Source organism: Lasioglossum baleicum, chromosome 1 (assembly GCF_051020765.1).
Source record: "Lasioglossum baleicum chromosome 1, iyLasBale1, whole genome shotgun sequence".
NCBI lineage: Eukaryota > Metazoa > Arthropoda > Insecta > Hymenoptera > Halictidae > Lasioglossum > Lasioglossum baleicum.
The window spans coordinates 22,976,838-22,999,136 of NC_134929.1; the positions used below are offsets into that span (position 1 = coordinate 22,976,838).

At 41.4% G+C, this 22,299-nt stretch overlaps 1 protein-coding gene and 1 long non-coding RNA gene across 6 annotated transcripts in view; one reads left to right on the forward strand and one right to left on the reverse strand.

Annotated features, from left to right (window-relative positions):
* Window positions 1-22,299, forward strand: part of Mdr49 (Multi drug resistance 49) — a 151,596-nt gene that overhangs the window by 43,778 nt on the left and 85,519 nt on the right. The window contains exon 1 of one of the 5 annotated variants that reach the window (XM_076434271.1): window positions 3,700-11,577. The exons of 3 other annotated variants lie outside the window; for them this stretch is intronic. The gene's annotated coding sequence lies outside the window, so the exon portion shown is untranslated. Of the gene's footprint in view, window positions 1-3,699; window positions 11,578-22,299 lie in introns of those variants that run through there. One more of the 5 variants, XM_076434243.1, reaches the window with a different exon arrangement.
* On the reverse strand, window positions 11,548-14,749 carry LOC143213925 (uncharacterized). Its single transcript, XR_013010065.1, has 4 exons — window positions 14,695-14,749; window positions 14,116-14,344; window positions 12,909-13,957; window positions 11,548-12,410 (listed from the first exon to the last, which is right to left on the reverse strand). It is a non-coding gene; the product is annotated as an uncharacterized LOC143213925 (long non-coding RNA).

Consider the following 22,299-nt stretch of genomic DNA (forward strand, 5'->3'; position numbering starts at 1 on the left):
GGGTATACAAATAGAAAGAAACAACATTGAAGCCTTATTCTTCAGACCTTTAACTACAAAAATGTAGAGATCGACTTTTTTCCACTTTTTCAGGCCAAATGCGACACTGTGCAACTCCTAAGATTATCTAATTAGTTTCTCGAGAGTGACTGTACCGCGTTTCCGTTGGCCAATTAAAAGCAACAGGGTCAATGAACCGCAACACGAGCATAATAATAAGGATCACCTGGAAACACTGGCCGGCTTGTGCGCGGCGAGGCTGTCTTGTTAGCGTAACTTCGGGAATGATATCCGACGTAAACGCGGTTTACATCCGGTCGCCCGGGGCGACGGATTCGTTATTCCGTTGCAGATAAAATATCTAATTAACATTACGTCTGGCTCCCTCGACACGGAACGGACACACGGGGCTCTCCGCTGTTTGGCAAACGATGCGCCGAGTTCGCTGGTATTTCTTGTTACAGAAGATAAATCGAAGCTTCTCTTGGTCGCGATGTTAATAGTTCTCTTAATTGCGTGTCCTTTGCTGCTTATTGCAACCAAGAGAAAGTATCGCGCTCTACGTTAGTTCGGAATAGCTCTGAGAAGCCGTAGGGAATTTTAGAAGTTGGTAAAAATATACATTATTTATGTAATAACACTAAAAGGCGGTAGCGTTAGAATTTTCGCAAAACATAACAGAATAATCACACAGCGGAGCGATCTTAATTAAACTGCAGATCTTCATCTTAAATTAAACTTTGATTCGACACACACAGTGTCGCCGGATCAGGGTAATTGATTCTAATTGAGGGGAATACAGTTACCTCCTCTCTCTTTCAGTATCGGTTTAGTCACGTGACATTGTTACGCATGCACGACGTTTTTCTATATTCGTAATCATTTTAATGCATTGAAAATAATGTAATACAGCTTTAAAGTTTTTCTAATGTAGCTGCAAACATTATTACAATTAAACAATGACTCTAAACAGTGATGGTATTATCGCGTTTTATAGAACTTTCACGTAATTTCTCATCATTGAATGACTAACTGTTTCGATTTGCACCGTTTTTGCATGAAATGTCACGACTCCATCGGATCATCGTTTATTCATTTTAAGCTTCAAACAGACACCGTGTAAAGTCGTTTGCCCGTGTTCCCTCAGAGTCACTGCGTTCGAAAGAACGAAACCGTTTCAGTGAGAGCCGACTGGGTGCACAAGTTGTTCGCGAAATTACATTCTGAGAGCATTTTTCCTCCATCGCGGGGCGACATAATGAACCGGCGCGGTTCGCGAGCACCGTGTGTCGCGTGTTTATTATTTTCTTTTTCTGTTCCCGCGGCATTGAAGCGCGGCGCGGAGAGAAAGGAGAGAGGGAGAGAAAGGAACGCGCGCGACAATAAATGCGCCGGAAATGAGGCCGACCCCGATCCGAAACGCAAATGAACCCGGGAGAACGAGGCATCGTGTTGGTTCGCGGTCACGTGGAAAACCCGCGTGCGTCGACAGTTTTCCATATCTCGACCGTCCCCGCGTTTTCCGGGCTGTGCGCGCGATTAACTCGCGCGACGAAGAATAATTAGCGGCGACAAGGTCCGTGGGACCGGTATTAATCGGTTCGGAAGTAATAGATGTGGCCACGCCGATTTAACCGCCCGGGAAAAAAAGATCGAGCGTCCGTGACGCCTTGATAACGCCGTTTAATTACTCACGCGGCTCACACGTACACGTTCTACCAGTGGAAGAAACGCTATTGCCTGTAGAAAGACATGTTTATATTGTCACACTGCGTCTCTTTATTCGCTCTTACGTCTACTGAAAGTCTATCGATAGAATATAATGTTGAGAAATAGCAATACTTTACATATTTCCAACATGTTAAAATAATTAGGTAAAGAAAGATACACACATTTAGCTCTTATCTCTTACAAATGGTCTGGAAACCCGCTTTTTGTGGCCTAAAGTATTTTAGCGTTATTTTAAAGTTAAAAGTTATAGTATGCTAGGTCGTTGAATTCGTTTCGACACCAGCAATAATATTATGAAGTCAGAAATATATAGTAACATTTAGAAACCCAGGTGATTCCCATTTTCATTAAAAAGAAAATTTAAAAAAAAATTGTTGTATATTGAAATTTATAGATATGTAAATACTGATTGACTTTTGTTGGAAACATTTTTTTGGCAAATCATAGGAAATGTCTTAAAAATCGTGTTGGCAGTACTATTATGCCGCAGGAATAACATAAGTAGCAATAAGAACACAAATAAGATAAAAACATAAATATAAAATCATTAATGTATTAATGTATATTGTACATATACATAGATACATTATTTATAAATATACATAAACTATAAAAATATAATAATGTATTGCACATAAAATATCAAATTAAAATATAGAAAAACTTGCTACACTTCAACTGACTGTAATTCTGTCATCTAAATGTTGTAATATAGGAAATATTCCGTCAAATCACGGAGCTGATACACTATATCGGGACAACCTTGAAAATCACATTCAAGATGTCAGCCATTCTCGAACATTAACTTTCGCCAGCTGTGTTCTCCGTTACACCCGCTTTGTGCAGTCACTGACATTGCATTTTTATTGGTAGAAGTTCAGATCGCCGGGAACGTTGACGGAGCATAGTCATTTGTTCCGCAATGGTTTTTGTTTCGTCGAAGGTCTGAAGTTATAAATGTTACGACCGTTCCGGTACTTCGTCGAAAGGGTTGCTGGGGCTGGCAGGAGGAGACAGTGCATCGAGGAAGGATGCTTCGGCGCTTCCGATCGAGCGACAACGAGAACGGTTCCCGTCGGGCGTGGAGTTAAGCAACCGATAAAATATCGCCGGCTATCAATTCCGTCCGTTTTCATTGCCGTTATTTTTCATCGTTGTAATCCGTCAATAAATTCTCGGCGAAGAGATGAACTGCCACTGTAGCTCGTTACAAACACGATCGTAACACGATCCACACGACTGTAGAGATGTTGTCGGCCATTTCGCGTTTGCTTGTCGATCGTTCAAACGCTCGAACACAATATGTAAATTCAGTGCACGAGCTGAACGATGCTGGTAACAAAGGAACATAACAAAGGTCTCTGTTTACACGCGCCATCCTTTTCCACGGTCGACGAGGTCACGAAAAAATAGCAGAATTACACGATATTAGAAACGGCACGGACCGGAGGGTTCTTCTTAGATCAAGATTTCCGAAGTTAGTCTAGTCAACGAAAAGTTCTAGAGGGAAATGGAAGGAACACAATGTTTAACTTTGGGTCTTTGTTTGGTCTCTAGTTAAGAGGTAAACATATTAAAAGTCCTCAATCCTAGGAGGTGAGCGGAGTGCAGGCGGGCACCTAGAAGGTCCCCTTTTTCGGTTTTACGCTTATATCTCGGAAATGATGCGCCCTAGCGATAAGACCATTCCATACAAAATTAAAGCTGACAAAATGTGCCACAAGATTGATTTAATTCAGTTTTTCGCTATATCGCATAGTTTCCGAGATATCCGCACTCAAAGTTCACTGATTGTGCTGCAAATTGTGCTGAAGAGTTTCACAATTAGTGAACTTTGAGCGCGGATATCTCTGAAACTATGCGAGATGGCGAAAAACTGAATAGAATCAGTCTTAGGGCACGTTTTGTCAGCTTTAATCATGTATAGAATGGTCTTATCGCTAGGACACATAGTTTCCGAGATATAAGCGGAAAGCCGAAAAAGGGAACCTTCTACGTGCCCGCCTGCACCCCGCTCACCTCCTTGGAGTATAAGGACTTTTAGTATGTTTACTTTCTAACTAGTCCAAACAAAGTCCCAAAGTTAAAAATTGTGTTCCTTCCATTTCCCTCTACACCCCCCTGACGAGCATTTATTGACTGGACGAAGTAACATTTTGCCAGATCATGCAATATATTGATATATTCTAAACTGTCCTGTGTCGCAAAATTTCGTCTGAAAATTTGGTCACAGTCCGGACAAATTGGATTTGATCTATACTAAACGAAGCTTTCCAGCAAAGCCAATGCACTCGAGAGACGCCGTTTTCACTGAAGATCGGATTTCAAGTTCAATCAGCTTCCCAGATAGTAGGCGTTATCTATAAGCTAGCATGTAGGCTGAAATAAGTATTCAAAAAGAAGTCTTCGGCTCCGATACGCACGGGAGACAATTCCCAGTCGGAGTTCACTGGGAAGATAGAGGGAAGTCAAGCTGCTCAGGATCTTGATTCTCACTGTTCCAGCCCCGACTTATAAAACTTCCCGCTGATGCTGAAAACACATCTTCGAAATATCAAACTTCCGGCTTAACCAGCCTTCTGGATATTAAATGCTAAACTTTGAAGCCAGTTCGCAAAAGACTTTTCGGCGGTGGTGAGGTCGGGCCAAACTTCCTCTCGAAGATCTCTTCTAACTTTTCAAACCTAACCTCTCGCGTTTTAGAAGCTCGCCGGGTTTTACGCCGAAAAGTATTTTCGGTGTCCGAGACGTTTTATGTGTCGCGTGGATCGATTAGAATGGAATTTATTCCGTGTTCTATTAGGTCATCATTCAAGTCGTGTCGTTCGGTTGTTTACCAGTTTTATAGCAATTGTATGCTGCTTCAAAATAGTTGTACAGAAGTCAGAGTGTCAAATTTTATAGAAATATATAGTGGAAGAACACACACACACAAAGGGAGAGAGAGAGAGAGAGCACGATTAAATATTTTACACTTACAGCCCTTTATTGTTATGTAATAATTTACAACGGAAAGAGCATCTTTATTATTTCAATAATTGTGAAATAAAAGATCTGCAATCGGTCATTTGGCCGGTGGTGGTAGGTTTAGTGTTAAAAGTGAAGCGTAGTTTGTTGTCAAACGATGAGCTCGACCTGCTTTCGTTCAGTCTGTTTCATTATCGTATCAGGAAGACCGGGCAATGGGAAAATTACAGGGTCGCGCTAATTCGGCCGATAAATTTTTCGGGGTCAACCACGAGACCGTGCGATACAGCCGAACGGATCTCGGTACGGGCTATTTCTGATTTACTCGACACGGTTTACGAAATCCTCGCTGAAAACGTACTCCGCTGTATTTTGGGAGCCACCGGGTTTATTTGATGTCGAGGGAACGCTGGCGTTCACGGCTCCAAAGACTGGCCAACGCGAACACGCCGACACCGATATTCGACAATTTTCGTTCACCCTCCACGTCTATATTCTGATATTTCTCGTGGAATTTTTTTAACGACGGTTATTATCGTGTTGGACCATTAATAGACAGATTGATTTATTTCTTTCGCAACTATGCTTGACTCAATTAATAATTCATTATTCAGTTAATAGTAACTATGACACGTTTATAAACATTATAAAAGAATAATAAAGACAATACTGAATTGTTATCTCATTTTCCTATAGATACATTGTTTTAAAATACCCTTATGAACGTCGTAATTGGAAAACGTAGCTATTCAAGAATCCAGAATTTTTCTCCTACTTTTTATACATTAATTGTTCCACAACATTCCCAATAAACGGTACAATGAATAAAAGTCAACAATGCAAATACGTTGAACAAAATGTGTGTATTCAAAAATACAGAATTTTGTCCTACCAAAAGGTAATATACATAAAAATGCATTGTTTGTTCTACAACACTCCTATAAACATTTACAAACAGGGACCGAAAGGTGTAGATCAAAGATTAACAGTCCAGTCAATGAATGCTCATAAGGGGGCGTAGGGGGAAATGGAAGGAACACAATTTTTAATTGTGGGACTTTGTTTGGACTAGTTAGGAGGTAAACATACTAAAAGTCCCTACTCCTGGGAGGTGAGCGGGCTACAGGGGGGCACGTAGAAGTCACTTTTTTCGGTTTTCCGCTTATATCTCGGAAACTATATGTCCTAGCGATAATACCATTCCATACAAAATTAAAGCTGACAAAATGTTCTACAAGATTGATTTCATTCTGTTTTTCGCTAGCTCTCATAGTTTCCGAGATATCCGAGGTCAAAGTTCACTAATTGTGAAAAAGAAATTTTTGCCTCACGTTTTTTGCCTTACTCGACTAGCTTCAGCACAATTAGTGAAGTTTGAGCGCGGATATCTCGGAAAATATGCGAGATAGCGAAAAACTGAATCCAATCAATCTTGTGGCACATTTTGTCAGCTTTAATATTGTATGGAATGGTCTTATCGCTAGGACGCATAGTTTCCGAGATATACGCGGAAAACCGAAAAGGGGCCTTCTACGTGCCCCCCTGCACCCCGCTCACCTTCTAGGAGTTATGACTTTTAGTATGTTTACCTCCTCACCAGTCTAATCAAAGACGCAAAGTTAAAAATTGTGTTCCTTCCATTTCTCTCTACAACTTTTCGTTTTGACTAAACTATAAGTATTCCTCCTGATCGTGTTCGTTCGGTCGACAAGACAATTCCCGGGATCGAGATCTGGCTCATTTACCTGACGCTGTCGTGATTTATGATCGTATCAGGACGCACGACAATGTGCATAACAACAAGAGTGCGAACGGTTTCAATTAACCGGCGGGCGTTTATGGCGGATCGTTTCCATCGTACTGCGACGCACTGATTACTCCCATGACGCGACGCTTGGGGTTATTTTAAGATCGCCGTAGATCAACGCGTGGATTCTTCCGACGACGGACGCCTCGTTAAACGATGTCAATGGAGCCCCGACCTGCCGAGGATCCCTCGCGATCCATCGATCCGTACCGGAAGCGGCTCTGTCGTCGTCTCGGCGGGTTCGTGTCAGAGTCCGAGCTCGTCTAGAAGATCGCTGATCGAACTGTCGTCGAGTTTGAGGTCCCGAGGTCGATCTTCGACTGCTCGATCGATGAAGAATGGCCGCGAGACGGTCGTCGGGACTCACTAGCTTCTATTTCCGTCGACGTTGACGTCCCGTGCGTTGACTTCTCTCGAAGGATAGGATAAATCTTCCGTTGTTTCACCGGGGATGTTTATTCTTGACTTTTGCTGAGCTTCTTAAAAGATAATGATCTAGGGAGTGAAAGATTTCACATGTTTCGGTGGTTGTTCGACGTGAAGGGGATGTTAGAGATGTTGTTGGCTTTTGGAGAGCTTTAGCCTAGCTGGTGGATGATCACAAAAGCCTTTACGCTCGTTTCCTCCGGGGATATGGTCTGCTGAAAGGTTCGAGACCACTCAGATCGGGGAAAGATGACTGCAGATGATTAAAAGAGAGCAGAGCTGGCTGGCAGGTTGAGGAAGATGGTTGAAGAGAGCGAAGTGTTGTTAAAGCTAGATCAAGAGAGTTTTAGGTAGGTGGAGGTTGACGAAGCGAATCGGGGCTGTTAGAAGTAGCTTGAGAAGGACCAAGAAGGTTAACAGTTAAATAAAATTAGGGGTAGCTGAAGAAAGACGTATACAAAACGAACCTGAGGAGAGCCGAAGTTATAAACAGCTAAAAAATCTCGAAGAAACCAGCAGTGATTGAAAATACTCGAACAATGTCGCAAATGATCGCAGAGAGTTGAAGATCGCTGTGTAGAGGAAGTTGAACAGAGTCCAAGAAGATTTCAAGTTGCGGAAGATAAAGATCGAAGGACGAAGCCACGTGAAAATGAATAGAGATGACGAAGAGAGGAAGAGAGGACGTGTGAAGGATAATAGAGGTCACCGAAGACCGAAACAGACCAGCTGAAGGGGATCCAAAAAGGTTTGAAGCCTCTGATGAGGATCTAAGCAGGTTTGAAGTTGGCGAAGAGGCTCCAAGAAGGTCAGTAGCATCCGAAGAGATTCGAAGTAGGCTAACATACAGATTAAGGTACTTGAAGAACATTAGAAGCGGTCGAAGACGAACCGGATCGTGTTTCAAAGGATCTCTCGAAACTTTCCGAAATGTCGGAAGCTCGACGAAGACTGATTTCGTCTACGCGATTCTTTTTGGCTGCAAAGCTAAAGCAGAGTGCACGCCCTTCCTTTGACTCGAACTCTATTCTACGGAATTTATTATTAACTCTTTGCACTCGGAAGTATCTTACCTCGAAAACCAAACATTTCTTCCGACCTAGAATGTTTCCATATATTTTTCATTTTATGCATATGGAAGTGATGCACTTTACTCGTACAATGGGCTAACGTGATGAGAACGTATTCATCCTTTCCGAAATATATTTTATGGATTCGTTACAACAAAACGTTCGTCTCCCGGCGAAAGAGAAGATCGCCAGTGTCGAGTTAAACTCGAAGCTTCCGCGGATATTTCGACAAATTGCGATCGCACTCCGAACGGGCGCGTTTCGCGCGATCACGAGAAGATGCTCGAGAATGCAACTGCACATTTCGAGAGTGCATCTGTCAATCGGCCGACTTACACCGGATTTTCTCTCGCGTTTGTCGCGCAAGAATGAAACGAGCAGTCGAGTTTTCAGCTCGGCGAAAAAATTGTTCAGCTTTTACAGCAGCGAAGTTTCCACGTCGCGCCTTTCCAGTGTTCTCTCGCAGCGGATTCCGCGAGTTTCCCCGCTGTTTTGTTTGTCGTTCTGTGCCCCGGGGCCGAGCCCCTTTCGCGAGCCCGCATTTTTAAATCGCGTTAACCACCCGCCTCGCGATTTATGCGCGAACTTGTACACATTGCTCGAGTGGGAACGAAAACGGGAAAACAGAGAGGGCCGAGGAACGGGAACGAAATCGAACTTAACAAAACTTAAAACAATGGCGGAGGGGCTCGTCCAATGCGTGAACCACCTGCTCTTTGTTCAACAACACTTTTACCTTCGGGGAAAGTGGTTTTTAAACATGAAAACACTTTTACCTTCAAGGGAATACCGTGCGCCACTTGCTCCACTTTTCTTCACGTTATTATTCAGTTCCGCGTCTTCAATGTTTAATAGCGGACCTTTCAACTGTTCCCCGTGCTTAGTTCGCCATGCAAAATTGATTCTATTCACATATGTTTTCTGGGATGTAAAGCCAAGTATTTTCTGTTACTAGATAATGCAAAACGTTCGTTCCAAGACCCAGTTCTCTCGAATGTGCAATAATACACATGAAACAACTTCAATATTTAATAACGCGACTATTCGCCATCTTGCATTTTTAGTTCGCCATGAAAAATTTATTTAACCTTCATACACCATTTGAAAATAACGGCTTCGTTGCCACAAAATGCGTACGGGACCATTAAATACTTTTTCGCAGATGAATTCGACGAGCGGACGTTGTAAACACAGCGAATTAAATTCACGCGAGTAATTTAACCAAAATACGCGGCGGTGGAAATTGCGGAATTACATTTGAGAAGATCGCCAACGCGACGCTGCCAGGAGAGTTAAATTTCCTTTTGTACGAGCTAATTACGATCACAAAGCGGCGTTACTCTGAATTTCAGAAGTTCGCTCGCAATCTGCGCTTCCGCGCGGGAAGAGAATAATTTCCGCGTGTACGCCGACTTCGCACTTTTCGCTGCTGCGCTTTGTCGCCGTTATCACGGAGAGTCGGTTGATAAACTCGCGGCGTCGGCGACTAATTAACGAAATATTATGTACTTGAATCTGTCGTTTGTCTGGTGAAGAAATCCTTTGTCCGTATAGAAAAATAGAGAATATTTGATTCCAAGTATTTTCCGTCGGCAGACTAATGTGTCCCCACTCTACCTTCCCCCTCTACGATGCTGTTGCCCCCACGCTTCCGCCACGGATCGGTCACGTGACGCGTTCAGAGAGAGGGTAACTTTTTCCCCTCAATACGAGTCAATTCCAGCTACACTCCTGAAAAGAATTAACGGATCACTTGTGCGAACCCGAAAAATTGCTCCCACTTTACGTGATCATAACTCCGTCGAGTTATGACCAAAACTAATCAAGAGACGGTCGAAATTACCACTAGTAAAACTTCCTAAAAAATAACGGAGTTCAGTCGCCCGTGTTGTAAACATCCCCAAAATGAAATTTCTCCGAACGATGCACTCGCGTCACTTATATTTCACACGGCGAAACGCGGTCGTGTTAACAACGGCGCCGTCGCGGAAATTCCTCGAGCCTGATAATTGAAAAGTACAGTTTCTCGTTTCGATTTGGTTTGTTGGCGGGCCCCAGCTCGTAATCCACTTTGCCCCGGGAACTTTTAATACTCGGTCGACACTCGCCATTAAGCCGCGCAAGTAGGAAGCCTGTGCCGCGGGCCATTCGAGTCTCAGATTCAAATTCTGAAACACTGGAACCGACGTAACGAGGCCGCGGCTTTTAAAAACAATAACCGCCCGCCGGTGGTTTCACTACCACGAAACTTTTCTGCCCACGGAAAAATGGGAGACTTTAAAGACAGTCTTTCCGACTAAATGCCGCTCGTGCCACAGAGAAAAGAACACAATTGTTATAAATAATGTTATTTCTTCTGATTTCTTCGATATCGTAACCAGGGCTAGCGTTGTAGATTTCTAGGTTCTTATTTAATTTATAACTAGACTGCGGATCTTTATATCTTTATGCAAAATAAAATATATATTCTTTTTAAATGATCTGAAAAAGTCGGAAATAATATCAAAATATTCTTAGATTCGTCTAATGTGTTTTGTATTTGACCTCTATTCATTTTTACCGTAAATGCATAAAATCCGCGCAGTCTATTTATAACAGACTATAATTTATAATTTATAACATTTTTACTTGAATGATACAATAAGAAGAGTATTCGATAATTCGATTCAAAAATATCGGTAAAAGTATTATTGTGTTAACACTGACATGTATACTGCAAGGAAAGGCTCGAAAGATTGACGAATTCGAAAATTGCACGACCAATTCGATTTCGGTGGTCGCGTTGCTTATTGTCAGTGGCATCATGGCGGTCAACGTGGTCAAACAGCAAAGTTCACGGAGACAAATCAATTTCGTGAGTCCTGCTCCTGGACGGTGACCGGATTCGGCCGGAAAGACCCGACAGATCCAACAGAACGGAGATCAGAGAGAAGCTCGAATGTAAATCACCGACAGAAGTCTAACGAAGGATTGATCGTGGTGTATACGGGGACTGGTCCTTTGTAAACCGGCCGCCGATTAGGCCAATGCTGATCGGTCCACCGATTGTTGCCCGCGTTTCGAACTTACGCGACATGTTTACCAACGCCGACGGATTATGCCTTTGTGTCTGCCGGCCGATGATCAATGACGCGATAATGTTGCTGTTCTGTAATTTATGGGGAATCGTAGAATCCTGGGAAACGGATCCCACGGACTCGTGAACCAGCAAATTAACTTGATCTGCCGCAAAACTGTCCGAAACGTATAAAATAGATTAAACGCTTCGTTTCGTTTATCTTTTTTAGTTCAAGTGGAGGCACTACGAAGGTCTCCGTTTGCATAATTCATACAGCGTGAGAGGGGAGAGCCACTTCGCGTGGAACGGTTTAGTCGACTCCACTTTCCCGGTTCGGGGAAAATGCTTCTTATCATTTTCTGTTTGACAAACATTGGCCAGTAGAATTTCTTCCAGCGAAACATGAACACCTGGAACATCAGATCGAACCAGTGCGCTGAAAACATCAATATACTTTGTTAACAAATTGTCGATCGAGATAAAGGAAATAGGAACACCTGGAACATCGGATGAAATCCGTAAGCTCTAATTTTACATGAAAGTACAGTAGTACCTAGCTCGTTGCGCGAAACGGGGCCGACAGTGCGTGCAGAGATCGAGGTTGTGCAACGGAAGAGGCAACCAATCACGCGCATTCATTCTCCACGGGTTCCAGAACATCTAAAAACTCGTGGTTGTTCTTTTCATTTTTTCCTCGCGACCTATTCCTTCAAGAATACTGTAGATCAACGAAAAAGAACCACCGGCTCCGTCGGTGCGGTGATAGGTAATCAATGAAGCGAGTGATCGCGCGCCGCGCCGGCTAATTAATATCTCCATAAATAACGGGAAGTGTCCCACGGTGAATCGCGTTTATTTATGGTTCATCGACGTCCTATAAATTACAGACGTTCCGTTAATCGCGGGCACGCACCGTTCACGCAATCTTGTTAAGTGATTACAAATTGGCCGGGGGGAGAGAGTGAGACAGAGGGGGATGAGAGGCGGGTCGCTCTCGTGCTGCACCAACGGGTAAAACTAGCTTTACCCGACGACCCGACAGAGAAAGACGGGTGAAAGGAGAAAGGAGGGTCGAGTGGACAGTAAATCTTCTCCTCGCCGTGGAAGAATCGTTCGAGGAGGCGTGTGATCTTTATCGTTCGATGTTCAACCGGTACAAACGGGCGAGATATGAAAATCGTAATTACCGTGATATCCTTCCTCCTCTTCCGCTTCTTCTTCTTCTTCGTCCCACTTCATCAGTCTACCTCCTCGCTTAAATAAAATCCTGCTTTTCACTCTGCTCCTTTAGAATCGAAATTAGGTGTGTTCTTCAGCTCGCGATTGTCACCAGCAGTATATGTATAGCGGACTGCAATCGATATTTGAATTGACAATAGGAACATACGTTTAAAAGAATCACATAATTATTCATCTACAGGGTATTCATTTGAAAACTTTCCAGCCGAATATCTCGAAAAGTATGAATGATATCAAAAAAGCGTAAAACATGTGTCCACGGATTTCGAGGGGGAAAGATGGTGGCAGTATCAATTTTTTATTTGGCGTTTAAAAACTGCGCGGATAAAAAAAAGTATCCTACGAAAATTGCTGATCGTACAATACGTACAATAAGATCCCATAATAAAAAATATAGGTTTCCATTTGAAAAAACAAAGTTGACCTTCAAATGACCTTGAAAACGCCATCCAAATAAAAAACTGATACTGCCGCCCTCTTTCCCCCTCGAAATCCTTGGTTTTACAAATTTTTAATATCTTTCATACTTCTCGAGATATTCGGCTGGAAAGTTTTCAAATGAACACCCTGTACATGGAACTTGATAAAACAATTGATAAGATGAACTAACTTTTGATTCAATTAGAAAAGGATTGGAATTATAGTAATATTTCATTAATCATTCACTGTTTAATAATGGTTACGACAAATAATTTTTCGATTCCTATTGTTGTGAGGCTTTCACAAATCGCTTTGTTTAACAGTCGGTGCGTTGATCTTTTCCAGCGATCTATCATGGGAAAGATATCCTCGGTAAATGCGGTTCGTGGAAAGCATTGCACGTTATTCAGAAATAGAATGTAGATTAAGATGGCGCTGAAATGGGATCTCTTCTGGTGCAGACGTTGCATCTTGATGTTATTAAGCGGTTCTTTCTGCTTGCCACTACAAGATCTCCCTTCGGAGGTTCCCTTTGTTCTCGACGTAATGCCTTATTTATCTTTTCCTCTGTTCTTCCTCTTTTCTACCATTGTTCCCTTGGAATTGATTTTAAGCGGATACTAATCAAGACATCAAAAAGATTTAAAGGAAGTAGGGTAAACTGTACAATAACTGGCACCTTAAGCCAAAATCTTAGTAAAAAATCTTTTTATCTTTTTTTGTAATGTTTGAACGAACTTAACTTGCTATTGTTATAAGCTAATAGACATTTTTCTACAAAATCAAACAGTTTTTAGAGTCATGAATCTTTCATTATAAAATATATTCATTGAACAACAATCGTAAGACAAATAGTACAGTTATTGGCACAACATGTATCAGTTATTGGCACTGAAGAACTGAATAGGAATTATTAACTAAATAAAGATAAATAATGGAAATAGCTTGTACTGCATGTAGGTTTAAATTCTGCATAATGTATAATTTACGTCTGAACTAATATCATCAGCTTAATATGTAGAAATAACTTAAGAGACGAAGATAATGCTCAAAGAAAAAACAGAAAAATATTTTAAGGTTCACACGAGTCATCCGATTCAACCCTTCCTTTTGTGGTGAATCTTCCTCTTGTGTAAATTTGAAATAATTTTTTTTTGTTTATTTAAGATATGATGGCACGTGGTGGAACAATCATTTCGAATACGATCTTTGGCTTCTTTCTTTCTACTGCAGCCTTTTCTAAATACACAAACAGATAAAACAAATTAAAAATGCTAACAGCTTCAAGTAATGACTACGTAATTCTCGTCACATATAAGAATATGAGTGATTTGCACAAGAAGGTAAATAAATAGTACATCGATGGACTCTCTGATGTCCATTGCAATGATTGGCACCTTATTATCCTACAGTGATTGGCCCCTTCAATGTACAATGATTGGCAGTGCCAAGAATTGATAATAAGTCTTCTTTCAACGGATTAAAGTCATATGTCTAATTTGTTTTAATGATTCAAAGCATTAATCTTTCGAATATTAAAAAACATCCAAAACTGTGTATCTAGTAATTGGCGTAGGTGCCAATTAATTAAACTTCCATACAAATAAATGAACCATTCGTTGGCACCTGAAAATTTGAGGTTATGTCTGATAAACAGTAAAAAGTAAACGTTAAATAGGTTATTTGATTTATAATTAATCATTAGACTGCGGATTTTATGCATTTATGACAAAAATGGCCACGTACAGTTTAAAGTAGTGGACATGTAAACAATTTTTAAAGACATCAATGTATTATTTTCAGCTTAATAGGATGATTAAAAGAGGAGTACAATTTGTATTTGGCTCCTCTGTCCTGCAATCAATGCGACCTTGTTTTATTTTGCATAAAGATCCGCAGTCTATTAATCATATACGCATTTATTACATCTGTAGTACAGACCGAAATTAAGTTATACAGCGATAAAAAATACTTACTCGTAACGAAAATTTTAACGAAACACTATTTGCACTGTACTGTGCTCATCCGTCGGTCTTACTGATTGTCCTCCAGCGTTGCTAACGGTCATATGTGGAACTCTGTTACGAAAACTTACAACGATGCTTTGAGATATAAATAAGAGGCAATATAAAATGATTTTCTATACCAAGAATTCTTAATATTTGCCGTTTAGATCAAAAGTGCCAATAACTAGTGCAGTGCCAGCAATTTTTACCCTATACAGGGTGTCCCTCGCAACTGGAACAGGCTGTACGTCCTAAACGGTTGGGAATAGAAGATGTAATAAGTAAAAGTTGAATGGTATCAGACGGTGCATAATATGCAACTAATTGTATGCACTTTTGTGCATCGGTGCATCAGAAAAACGCACCTGCACTTTTTATTTAAATGGAATGTCCCATTTTTTTATACCATAGATCGATAGAGTATAAAATTCTAAGTACAAAAGTGTTAAACCTCATATGTCCTAAACCTGATAATTAACGAGACATTATTCAAAGAAGAAAGAAAATTGTTTCGATAATATCTCGTTAACTATATATACATATATTAGATTTAGGACATATGGAGGTCAATACATTTTTACTCAGAATTCGATACTCTATCGATCTATGGGATAAAAATGGGACATTCCATTTAAAAGAAAGAGCAGTTACATTTTTCTGATGCACCGATGCACAAAAGTGCATACAGTTAGTTGCATATTATGCACCATCTGATATCATTCAAGTTTTACTTGTAACATCTTCTATTGCCAACCGTTTAGGAGGTACCGCCTGTTCCAGTTGCGTGGGACACCCTGTATACTTTATTTTAGTCATTGCTGTATAGAGTGTTTTTTTCATCTGTTCGCAATGATTTGTTCACCGACTGTAATGTGTCATGACTCATGACATTTTATACTGCATGATACGAGTTCCCCTCAACGATTTACTACAGGGTGGCGCAAAATGACCTTTCTGGTTTGAATTCGTAATAACTTTTTTAATTTTAGAGTGAAATACATACATATTGGAAAAAAATATAGTGCACAGAAGAGGAATTTTATTGAACTAGACGTGAAAGATTACATGTCGCAGATGGCGGCCATTTTCTGCTTGACACATTCGTGCTCTTTCTAACACATTCTCCATGACTTTTCGCAAAATTTCAGGTGTTATTGTACGCATTTCATTGCGAATTTTGGGGAATGGTTGGGGAATGGTCGCTGGCTTATTGACGTACACTCGCTCTTTCAAATACGCTCACAGAAAACAGTCGGGAGCGGTTAAGTCTGGTGAACGCGGTGGCCAGTTGAAGTCACTATTGCGCGAAATAATGCGTTCGCCAAAGACGTCTCGTAACGAAGCCATTGTTTCCCTTGCAGTATCTGTTGTGTATCTTTCCATATTAAATTCTAGAAGCCTTGTTTACAAAATTCTGAAAAAAATGTTGAAATAAAAAAGTTATGAAGAATTCAGACCAGAAACATGATTTTGCGCCACCCTGTAGTATTACCACCAATATTGAAAGAGTCTTCTCGCCTAGAAAAAGAACAGATATGTTCGTTTGTTTTATCAATGTGCAATTTAGCAACTGGAGGCTGTCCAACGGTCAATAAAACAACACTAAAGACAATTCTCCCGAGGCTTCTCTCCCGAGGGATTCTTCCAATACTTTCCTCGCGAAGTACTGAAAAATGTCTTAATAACTTCAGCAAGAATTTCCTGGCGAAGTTCCACGGGTCTTCTCGGATCCTTTGGAAATGCTCGCCGTCTAATTTCACCTAGTGGAATCGCGTTCTCTCATGATCGCGCGTGCATGGAAATTTCTCGCGGTCCGTGGAACTCGAGGTTGCAGTTCGCGACTCTGATAACGATGACGCGTTGTAACAACAACAATAACTTTCGTGACGTGAATGTTCGAATGTACGCAATCGAACTGCTCTTATCGACTCGGGCCGAGATACCGCCGAACGGTCGTGTGAATAGCTTATAGTTTATCCAATGACTTCCGGCGTTTCTTCGTTTCATTCTTGGAAGTTGAGGTTCGCGGACTTGGGCTCGGGTTAAGAAAAATCCTATCTCGGTCAATTCACTGTTTCCCACGGAGTTTATAACTTAATCTGTGCCCGAGGAAAATGAAAAATATTCTGCATTGCTCTGCTGCAGCTTCCGGTCGGTGTAGTATTGTTCTTCAGTCTCATGTTATCGTTATTTTGTATACTGGAATATTTGATTGCTTGAAACAATTTTTCCGATCTTATCTAATTTTCATCTCTTTTCCCCTTGAAGGAAAAGAAAATGGAACACGTTGCGAAGATTGACACATCAAAATAAACACAATGGTTGACACATAAAAATAAACACAATGGCTGACACATCAATATACAGGGTGGTCCATTTATCTTGGGACAGTCAATTATTACGGAAACCAGCAGGAATATGAAAAAATAAAATTTATATAAATTTTCTTTATAAGAAGGGGCACATTTATTGTATATACAGTAGCGGACAAAAGTTTAAGACCGCTTTAAAGAAGACGATAACTTTTTTAATATTGTACTATACGATTTGAACTTTCTTGGGAAGCTAGAGCAATTAGTTTACTAAAGGACGTAAAAAGAAATTTTTTCAAAAATTGCAATTGATCGGAATTGGTGAAAAAATACTAAAAGTTGAATTTTTAACTTTTTTATGTGGGTCTATATTGAAAATTCAAAAAATACGTTTTGTAGATCTGTGTCAATTAAACATATTCTGAAAATTTCGTCAAAATCGATCGACGCGACGTTGCAATGAGCTACAAACGTTTAAAGATGGTAAAAATTGCAGATTTTCAAGATTTTCGGCAACAAATTGTAAAAATCTGAAATTTTTACCATCTTTAAACGTTTGTAGCTCATTGCAACATCGGCCGATTTTTACGAAATTTTCAGAATATGTTTAATTGACACAGATCTACAAAACGTATTATTTTTTGAATTTTCAATATAGGCCCACATAAAAAAGTTAAAAATTCAACTTTTAGTATTTTTTCAACAATTCCGATCAATTGCAATTTTTGAAAAAATTTGTTTTCACATCCTTTAGTAAACTAATTGCTCTAACTCCCCAAAAAAGTTCAAATCGTATAGTACAATATTAAAGAAGTTATCGTCTTCTTTAGAGCGGTCTTAAACTTTTGTCCGCTACTGTATAATGGCGCTATGCACATTTTTCCATAATGGCCCTTTAAGGGTCAGATGAAGGGCAACTTCATTTCTTCAAATGGAAATCCATACTTTTTATTTTATATTCTTATTCTACATCGAAAAATAATAATATTTCGTATAAAACATTTTTTCCTGAGCTTACCATTTTTTAACGATACCATGATAAATGTTGTGAATCTACATCTAGTAGATCTGAAAACGCGTTTTTTATCGAAACTGCTACACATTCAAATGCCTGTGAAAACTTTAAAACATTTTCTTCTCGACAGAAACCACCGTAGATTAAGAGATTGAAGCTTCCTTTTTACAACGACATCTTAAAAATTGATGCACGATTTTTTTAGCCGTTTTATCAAGCTTCGAATGGGAGGTGTGACGCCAAATTCGCAATAGTACATGCTATACCACGATAGCTTTAAAGGGGCTATAAAAGAGTGAAAAAAAATCGTACATCAATTTTTAAGGGGTCATTGTAAAGAAGTGGCTTCAATCTTGAAATCTATGACGGCCGTGTTTGCAAGAAAATTTTTCGGAAGTTTCTGGAGACGTTTGAATTCGCAAAGGGATGGAATTTTTCCACGGAGAATCGTGCTTTCCCATTCCGTGGCGGCCATATTGTCGGGGATTCCAGGTGCCTGTTCCAGAATGGAAGCGCGCACAAGAGCAGTATTTTGGTTGCCTCTGCTCCGCGACCAATTTTAGGGTGATTCGGAGTCCGTGGCTCGGCCCGCAATCTTCCCGAATGGATTCCAATTAAAACGACTGTCTGAGGGGGATACGTACGGCTTCGGCGGTCGGCGACGGTTCAAAGAGGTTCTCGGCGAACCTCGTCGGCATCGCATCGTACCGCGCCGGAGCGCTTTCATAACTGTTAATAGGAAACAATTGCCGTCTCTCGATTAAATTCCGCTGAACTATTACAGGCGTCCGTGTCGCGCGGCCGGCTCCTCCTGTTCCTGAGGTGACTGGCCTTTCTCGCGTCCGTAGTCCTCAACATTCCCTCGGGTGCTTCCCAGTTTTCCATTTCGCGATCCCCCCCACTCCTCGGCATTTCCGTTATAATCAACTAGCCTCCGAAAGCGATCTCGTGCACCTCGTCCCCTCCCTGGCCCCACGATTTCTCCTTCCGGCGCGGCAGGAATTTCGCGATTCCCCGGGCCGACGTTCGCGAATGTTTACAATCGAAGTTGCGCTCGCCGAATGGCCCGGCGAATATCGAATGCCGCGGAAAACCCTCTACAACAGCGGTACAGGGTGTCTCATCTGATTTTGACTTTCGAAAACTTTCGAATAGATCTCTACCGTAACTGTCAACATTCTATCAACAGCACCGGGAGGATACCCTTGGAACCATGCATTAAACAATATATGATTCTATGCAACGAAAACAAGGTTGACCTTCGCATTACCTTCACGCGTCAACTCGGAAACAAATTAAAAAATCACTCAAAATATTTTTGCTACAGCTTGTCAAATCTAGCTGTGCGGCTGAATGTCCCCGCAAGGGGAAATCTTTGTATTTGTTTGCCCATTTCTATGTTTTGGTCATCCGTACAAATTTGACAAGCTGTACATACCATAATAGTGTATACCAAATGGCAAAATCCAATCTAAATTGAACTGTTTACATTTGCGATCGAACAATAAAGAGTTTACATATCATCGTTCTGGATAATCGATGTTTTGCTTGTGCAGATGGTCGATTTTCACATCGGAATTCGGCACTATAGTTTTCTGAACGCTCCATTGATGAGCACACAGAGTTACTGGTTTTGGGATCATTGCCAAGGACCGCTGTTGAAAGGCGCTGCTTTATCCCCGTTGCTCGCTCGTCCTAATGACTAGAATACTCCGTCTTATAATTAGAATTTTTCGATGAAATGGATTTCGTCCGATGACGTTGTGATTCTTCGTTCGGGGCACGGTAACATTTAAATTCGCTTACGAATTTCTCTTAAGAAACTTGGCATACTGCTATTTATACGAGCACGCTGCTGTTTACGAGAATCGTTGTACACGGAAATTTATGCTGTATCAGATGTGGTTTCAGCCGGCGTCTGTTCCATTGTGATTCTTGAACCAAGGCAACCTGAATGGTTCTATCGCGGCCGATCGTTACGACAAAATCTTCGTAGTCCCAAATCATTGACAGATTACTCTCGTTGTGCGTTCATCCGGCTTGTTTACTCACCGGTGGTTAATTGCTGTTGGTCCGGAGTCCTGTTCGCGTGTTGATTATCCGTGTTGGCCAGTGTCCGTAGCTTTGTTGGTCGACGTTATCCGAACCGGTGGCAGAGTAATGTCTTTACAACATTGTGATCGATGTGCTACCAGCTGGGACCGATGGGATTGTTCCTGGATTGTCGTCTTTATGCGTCATTATTCTTCAAGTTGAAGAAGTTTCCTTCGCGGAATCAAATCTCCTTGCCGAGTCGAAATCAAATATTCTTACTGAATCGTCTCTTTGCGGAATCATCCCTTTACTAGAAATTACATTTTTTTGCTATGTGGTCTCCTTTCTGGATCTTGTTACTGAATTTCAGTAACATTACGGATGTGTACATACATCAGATCTTCAGTGACATATTTTCACTTTTTCAATAATTTGATGGAAGACCCATTGATAAATTTGAGTGTGAACTCTTCACAATTGAAGCTGTTTCTCAAACTGTGTTCTCATGTTCGCGTAAAGAGCCGATCGCGAGCGCGCGAAATTTTCGCTGGTTCGCGAAGTATCCGCAGCTGGCGCATACACCATTCGCGCGGACTTGTGACAGGCATAACTTTGCGAGGACCGCGAAACATCGCGTCGAAACGGCTTTTCCGTGAAGGCATCGGGTTTGGAGCGTTCTTGGAAAATTCCTCTGGCATCGGAAATGGGTCAGTGTGTCCGCCGCGAGGCTGAGGTCGAGCTCTCGTTGCGGCCGTTGTGCATCTGCATTCTGCAGTGGCCGAAATCGCGACGCGCCGACCGCGGTACCGATCGATATACACACTATAGTATAGTGCTCACTTAAATTTCCAAAGTCTGCGATCCGGAAGTCGAGTTTGTCGCATGATTTGCTTTTATGCTCGCGGCACCACTTTCAAGTACGTCTGTCTCCTATCCATTAGTGGTTTTATCCTCTTTTCTTGTCTAGTGAGATAAGGCTGGGTTAAACTTTCACTCGGAGGACCAGAAATTTACAACTTTTCTGAATGTAATATTATAGACTCCGACGAAAAAATGATAATACTTTAAATTCTAGTGCGAGGAATCCAGGACCTAACCCAGATCAAGCGAATCCGCTCATATTACAACCCCTGGCAGAATGTTTCCGATCGGAGGCATTGATACGGATTTTAGAGAAAACATTCACAATTTAGAAGCATAAAATATTACTTTATGGAGTTAAAACTGATGGGAAATGAAAAGGGGCTAATTGAAGAATGAAAAACTACAAAATACCATATGCTTCCATTTATTATAACAAAGAAACGAGAAAATAAACATGTTGAAACAATCGTTAAAGATGGAAAGACACCACTTTTGCCTCATTCTTGAGGATATTTTTCAGTTTATCTTAAAAAATATGGGTCCGGCGGAAAACTAACTGTATCACGCGATAGAGCAGACTTTTATCTTGAGAAACCACTCTTTAAAGTTTGCAACGTCGACGTTTTTTCGAACCAAAAAGCAAAATATCTTCGCCCGACATGAGTTGCCGCCAGTGGCGCTCGCCATTAGTACGGCTGTTCGCCGTGCCGCGCCGCATCCCGTTGTACATCATATCCGCTCCTATGTCTGGAAACCAATATGGCAGCGTTCTAACCTCTCAAACGCGCTTGAAGTCGAGCAACTTTACTCGTGTATAACTTTTAAACGAGTGAATCCCGCACATTGAAACTTGGATTTCGCGCACTAGAATTTAAGGATTTATCATTTTTCGTCGGATTGTATAAATATTACATCCAGAAAAGTTGAAAATTCTTGGTCCTTTGAGTGAATGTTCAGCCCTCCGCCAAGGTCGCGACACTGTGTGGTGGGGGAAGAGTGAGGATGGTTTGTGTAAATTTTATTGTGACAGATTTTTTGGCAAATTCAAGTGAGCACTACTGTATTTGCGAGCGATGCCCATGCACGGCGCGGCGCCGACGTGGAAACTTTCGTTTCCCACGAAAGAAATCTCGGGACCGATATATCGATACGCGGTTTATCGCGGATCATTCCAAGCGAGTAAGCCAGTCTGCCCTGGCTCCTATCGCGTGGGAGACGGTGTAAAGGTCATTGCTGATGCAATGACCGTAATTTTGTTTGTTGATACTACCCGAGACCGTGACGGTCCTCGTGAACCTCGGTTAAGCCCTGTCCCGCGAGGGAGTTCTAAACAGGGTCTTCCTTTCCCGG